Source organism: Fistularia commersonii, chromosome 1, assembly GCF_037954325.1.
Source record: "Fistularia commersonii isolate RoL2024-O1a breed Wild chromosome 1, RoL_Fcom_v1.0, whole genome shotgun sequence".
Taxonomy (NCBI): Eukaryota; Metazoa; Chordata; class Actinopteri; order Syngnathiformes; family Fistulariidae; genus Fistularia; species Fistularia commersonii.
Genome location: NC_141284.1, coordinates 5,624,110 through 5,630,365, shown reverse-complemented (window position 1 = coordinate 5,630,365; position 6,256 = coordinate 5,624,110).

Here is a 6,256-nt window from a genome sequence, read left to right as displayed (position 1 = left end):
TTAGAATTAAAATTTGGAAAAAAAAATGCTTTTTATAAATATGGTTTTCATTTCGTCCCACCTGAAAGTGATTTGAAAAGAAGCTAAAAAGATAATAGGATGTTTGTTTCAAACTTCAAGCTCAATGTCACATTTGTCCGGGAGGCGGTCTTAACCTGGACGAGTCACCTGTCAATCAAAAGGTCATCTGTCATTCATACATAGACATTCAGCAATTCATCCTCTCAATGATTATAATGAATTTTCCGTGTTTAGTCCAGAACCAACCAAAAACCATGGATGTTTTCGGACTGCGGCCAGAACGCGGAGGACCAGGATTAAAAACCAGCACACGGAGAACAAACCTGTACTTTGGGCTCGCAGGTGCAGAACACCAGGCTCGCTCTGCCCGAGTTAGGGCAAAGATTCTTATTTTTATTTAAATATTTGACTTATTAAGGGGCCAATTCACCTAATATCCCTAATTTGGTGGAATTGGGGTCCTTGCATAAAAACCTATCATTGGGAGCCCAGTCGTAGAACATGGTGAGTCTCATAGAGGTTGGGGGGGGGATCACACACTTGTGGTGGCCACAGGATGAATCAAATTGAACTTTTAAATGATCAAAATTGGTTTTAAGAAAATTATTTGAAAAAGAGTGATGAGAAATCACATGAAATGAGAAAAAAATTAATGGTATATGTTTGTCTCATTAGCAAAACAGTTATGTAGTTATAACTGTTATAACTAATTCATTTTTTTAATTGTCTGGAAAATAAGGATAAACAAAAATGACAAAAAATGTTCAGAAGTAAATTATTGTAAAATAAATACCTAAAATAAAAAAGTATTGTTATTATAGTATTTATTTTATTAAAGTATTACAAATTTAAACATTATTAGCAATAATGAGTAACAGCCCTGCCATAGCTGACCTTAAAGACTATATGTATCATTTTGCAAACTGTAGGATGGATTTATGTGTGTGTGTGAGCGTGTGAGTGTGTGTGTGTGTGTGTGTGTGTGTGTTTGTATGAGCACGAGTTTGTGAGTTTCAGTTAAATCCAAACACAAGATTGAAAAAAAATATTGCATACCATTCAAATATCCTTTTGTGTAAAAAATGTATAAAATGTAAACCTTTTTCTATAATATTTTCAGATATTACCTAAATATTTTAAATATTATATAAGTTATAAATATTACACAAATTATTGACGTTTAGGCTTTTTTTACCTCCCTTTTCTTTTCTGATCCTGTTTTGGGGCAGTTGATGATGCAGCTGCAGTCCTGCGGTGTTCTAGTAGTTACCAAAAGGATTCAGCTGTTTTTGTGTGTGTGTGTGTGTGTTGGCTGTTCATATCATTCTCCCCCTGCAGTTGCTTTCACACCAGTGTGGACCCTGCTGATTTTAACTAACACCGACAACCAGGGGGGGCAGCCTACCCCCCCCCCCCCCCCACACACACACACACACACACACAGCTGCCTGCTAATCCTGCAGCTGAGATTTAGGGGTCAGAGATAGAAGTGTGTCACTGCGAGCATCCCGGGACAGATGTTGGAGCGGGACTTATCCGCTTTGAGTCTGATGGCTCGGCCTCTTCCTGCCAGAGACAAACGTCGCGGTGCTTTCAGGGATTCAGGGAAACGCCTGGATCAGCTCTCACATCTGCACGTCACCTCCAGGGTATAGTGTCCAAAATATCATGTTATGATAGGGAACAATGTGCTTACTCTAAATAGGATATATCCTATGGGTATACAGTTATTGTTTTTCATATGTGAATTAAAAAGAAAAACTTTAAATAATTAAAATGAAATATAGTTTAAGATTGAATACATTCTTCCAAAAATCATCATGTTTAAAAAAATATATAAATCAATTAAAATCGTTTCTTCTCTTTTTTTCCTTTCCTTTTTATTTCTGTTTTTCTTCCTTTCCTTTTATTAGTGTACAAGACCAACTTACCAGTGATACTACATGTAATTTTCTAGGTGTTTTCCCACCATTAAACAGGTAACATCCTCTTTATTTTATTTTATTTTATTTTTGTCCATCGTCTGCGACAGGCAAGAGGTGGGGTACACCTTGGACTGGTTGCCAGTCTATCGCTGGGCCACATATATCTTATTTTATTTTATTTTATTTTATTTTAATCCATCATCTGCGACAGGCAAGAGTCGGGGTACACCTTGGACTGGTTGCCAGTCTATCCCAGGGCCACATATATTTTATTTTATTTTATTTTATTTTATTTTATTTTATTTTATTTTATTTTATTTTATGAGGGACCTTTTGAAAATGTTTTGAAATTTCACCTCATCTCACATTGTCTCCTGCACTTCTCTTTATGACCACTAGAGGGATCCGTGTCAACCAGTGTGAACTGAACAACCCCCAACCATCCCATAATCAGGAAATAAACAGTAAGAAATAGTTTAACTTTTGCCCACATTGTTTTTGGTTATTTTTCAATAAATCAAAATCAGTGTGACACCCCAAGTGACTCCACACCCCCTTTTGAGCACCCCCCCTCTCCAGTGCGTGCACAGAAATTTGCAGATTATTCAATATGCGATCCAAACTGATGGCCATGGTGGTAATTCCAAATTCCTCAAACCCCCCCAAAGCTTTACTTACGAAATCCAGTTAATCAATTAATACACATTACTGATTGATTAATCAATACTTCTTTTTAACCTCTTCAATGTACTGCGAATGGTATGTGTACATTATCATTTAATTTTGGATATTTCATTTTTGGGGGGGGACTAATGTCCTAACTGATTAGTCCTAACTGATGTACTAATGCAGGAATATGAACGTGCACTGAAGTCTTGCCTGGACGCTAGCGCCCCTTGAACCGGAGGAAACAGAAACCTTTGTGCTTTCACCATCGCAACCACACACACACACACACACACACACTAACACACCAGACAGTTACACTGTTGAAAAACCAGGAAGAAAAAAAAAAAAGAATAAAAAGTGACAAAAGAAACTGGTGAGAAAAAAATAAATCTGCGATTACAACATTCATAATTCATCCAGTGAGATGGAATTTATCGATAAATCGATAATCAGTGTTATGTTTAAACAGATGTAATTAAAACGGGGGGTCTGAATATTATTAATAACTATTCAATAAAGCAATAGTAATATTGAAACCGATGTCGATGTCTGAGCTGGAAATCAATTTTGAGACTGTGCACGGTAGCTGAGCATTGTCATGATAATAACAGTATTGTTAATGTGTTATTACATTATAATACCACAGACGTTAAATGGAAAGGACCCCAGGAGCCGAAATGGAGGCAAAATCTGATGTTCCAGGGCTTTGTCCCCGACCGCCAGCGCCGCCAGCGCCAACGCCAACGCCACTGGCATTTAGATGGCTTAATTTCTTGCACAAGCCAGCCGAGCCACCCTTGCTGCTCGGCGGAGGATGGATTTATGGGAAGAGGGCGGCCCAGGCGGCACGGCGGACCCGGCGGTTTCGCGGTTTCATGTTTCCGGCTCCTGGCCTTTCAGCGCCGAGTCTCGCTCTGTGTTTTCCTCCCACAGTTTGACCAAGACACAGGTCGCTGGGAAACAGCCTGTCCCTCTGCCTCCACCCCCCTCCGCCCTTTTTATTTTTCCCACCGCCTCCTCGCTTCATATCCCTGCCTGCGTCATTTTCAGGATTCTTACGTGAAACAGAATATTTTCAGATCTAGTATTTTTACGCCGAGTTCCCCAGCAGCTGAAAAACAATCACGGTTTGAGAGGCAGGTCATCTCCCCTGCACTTTTAACACACACTCGAATCTATCAGGCGATTATTGTTTATCGAGGTGTGTCTCAATAACACCAGAGCGAGTTTGAATTGAAATTGAATTGAAATTCTGCTGCCAGGCCTCCGTCTTTATCTAGCGTGAGGGGCTCTGGTTGCCTTCGATTAAATCTAAATCTGACCTCCTGGCCCGTCTCCATTATCCTTCCACCCTGCAGACATTGAGTCCAAAGTGACCCCCGAACGTGCATGTGTATTTTGCAGGAATTTTAAATATGTAGTGACAGATTTTCATAAATAGTGAGTGCACTTCTGAGCTGAGCCATCACTACCGTCAGATGATGGCAGATTTTTTTTGTTCTCAAAATCAAACATCAAATAAAAAAATCTTTCTTCTCTGCAAAATTTTTTTTTCACTTTTTTCCATGCTAGATCTTTTTCTGTTTTTCACACACGCACACACACTCACACACACACACACACACACCAACATACAGATACACATTCACATACACATACCAACATACACATACACATACACATACACATACACATACACATACATACACATACTAAAGCATAACTAAATAAAACAGCCTGAAGTGAAAGACAGAAAAAAGGAAAATATTGTATGTAACTCTATATTCATTATTTAATTCATTCATTCAATAGTTACATTCTAATATAATACCATAAAAATATATAATAATAATAATAATATAATGATACCTGATAATGATTTTAAAAAGTCGTACCTGAAACACCATTACCAATCAGTTTAGTTACACACCTCTTAATTTTGCATTGACGACGTCCTTCTGTAATTACCGATCATGACAATCGAACTATTATGAAGCAATATTTATAATTAAAAACAAAATGACCATCATTTACAACAATAATGTCACTACTTCCATAGTATAAAAATCAACACAGTCACTTAGTATCATCACTATATCACCTTTTCTGTCCTCATCTTTTTCTAGTTGCATTACTAATGAAATATAACATAATCATTATAACGCACATTGATCGAGCAAGCTGCCGCTCTTGATCTGATGTACCAAGAGGCTGTTGTTTGTCTCCCCGCCAGTGTAATGACAGGGTGCCTGTCTCAGTTGCCCCCCCGCTCTTCCAGGTTGCCACGCTGCCCCCCCGGCCCCAACCCGTGGCAATCATTACTGCCTACTGCTGCCCTCCTACGCCTTGTTCGCCACCCAGTGTGATGTTTACATGAATTGGGGGGTTGGGGGGGGCTCGACGACAGATTCAGCGGTCAGGAAGGCGGCGCAACTGTTTATCATGTGATCACCAGCCCCGTTTTAGCATTTATTTCAAAGTGTTTAAGGATATTAACATCAGAAACTATGATATTTATGTTTTGTTTTTTTTTAAAAAACATAAATGCACCTGCACCTTTACCCTCAGATGGAAGATGACTGAAACTGACGACGAGGCTGGGGGGCGCAGGAAGTAACGCCAACCTTTTTAAAAAGAAAAATGTTTTTTGACCCTCAAACCTTCTGAGTTTTTGATGCTTCCCCTGCTTTTTTTCTCTGAATGCTTTTATATTTTTTTGGTTTTCAGAGAACAAATAAGGAGAATGGAGGAATCTCATTAATACAATTAAAGATTTATTCATTTTACTTTATTGTATTTCCACTTCCTGGTGAATCGTGCCTTCAAGGGAGGGCGAATTTCCAACGCCATCGCTTTACAAACTGATGGCGTCTTTAACCGGGTTGCTCGCTCAAACCACGTGAACCACAAAAAGATGTCCAGTTACTGACAATTCATTTTTGCTGCTAACATACACACACACAATCACATACACACACACTATTTTGAAGGAACAGCCCTCAAAAATAGTGTGTGTAGCCTTAATAGCCTTTGCGGCTAATTAAGAATAGCCATTCTAGCTTCCTTCACACCTGACTTTGACATAATCTGAAGGAAGTCTGACTGTCTGATTGGATGAGCTGATTGACAGGCAGCTGTGACCAAAACACACACACACACACACACACACACACACACACATACACACACAAATTTCCAAATATTGGCAGCAGGTGCAGGCCGACCACTTCATCCTCTGATCCACCTATGAATTAATAATATGATGTAACACACACACTCCTCTGTCCAGGGAAACTGTCACACACACATGCACGAAAAGGCCAGCACCGTAGGAGGCAGACACTCTGTAATTAAAAAATGATGGCAAGGAAACGCCATCATAGGTGAGTAAACATCCAGAGGCACCAGATAATAAATGACAGAGCTGGCACTGAAAAAAAAAATCTTTCCATAAATCAAATCATTTTAAGAAAGAGGGAAAGAGGTTATGATAAAATAGGATCACGTTAAAAAAAGGGGTCATGTGTGGAAATAAGTTGAGAAAGTGAGATAAATAGATGTGCAGCTCCAGAACAAACAAGGATGATGTTAATAAATATTAAAAATGGAAAAAAAGTAAAGCTAATAATTGCTCAATATCG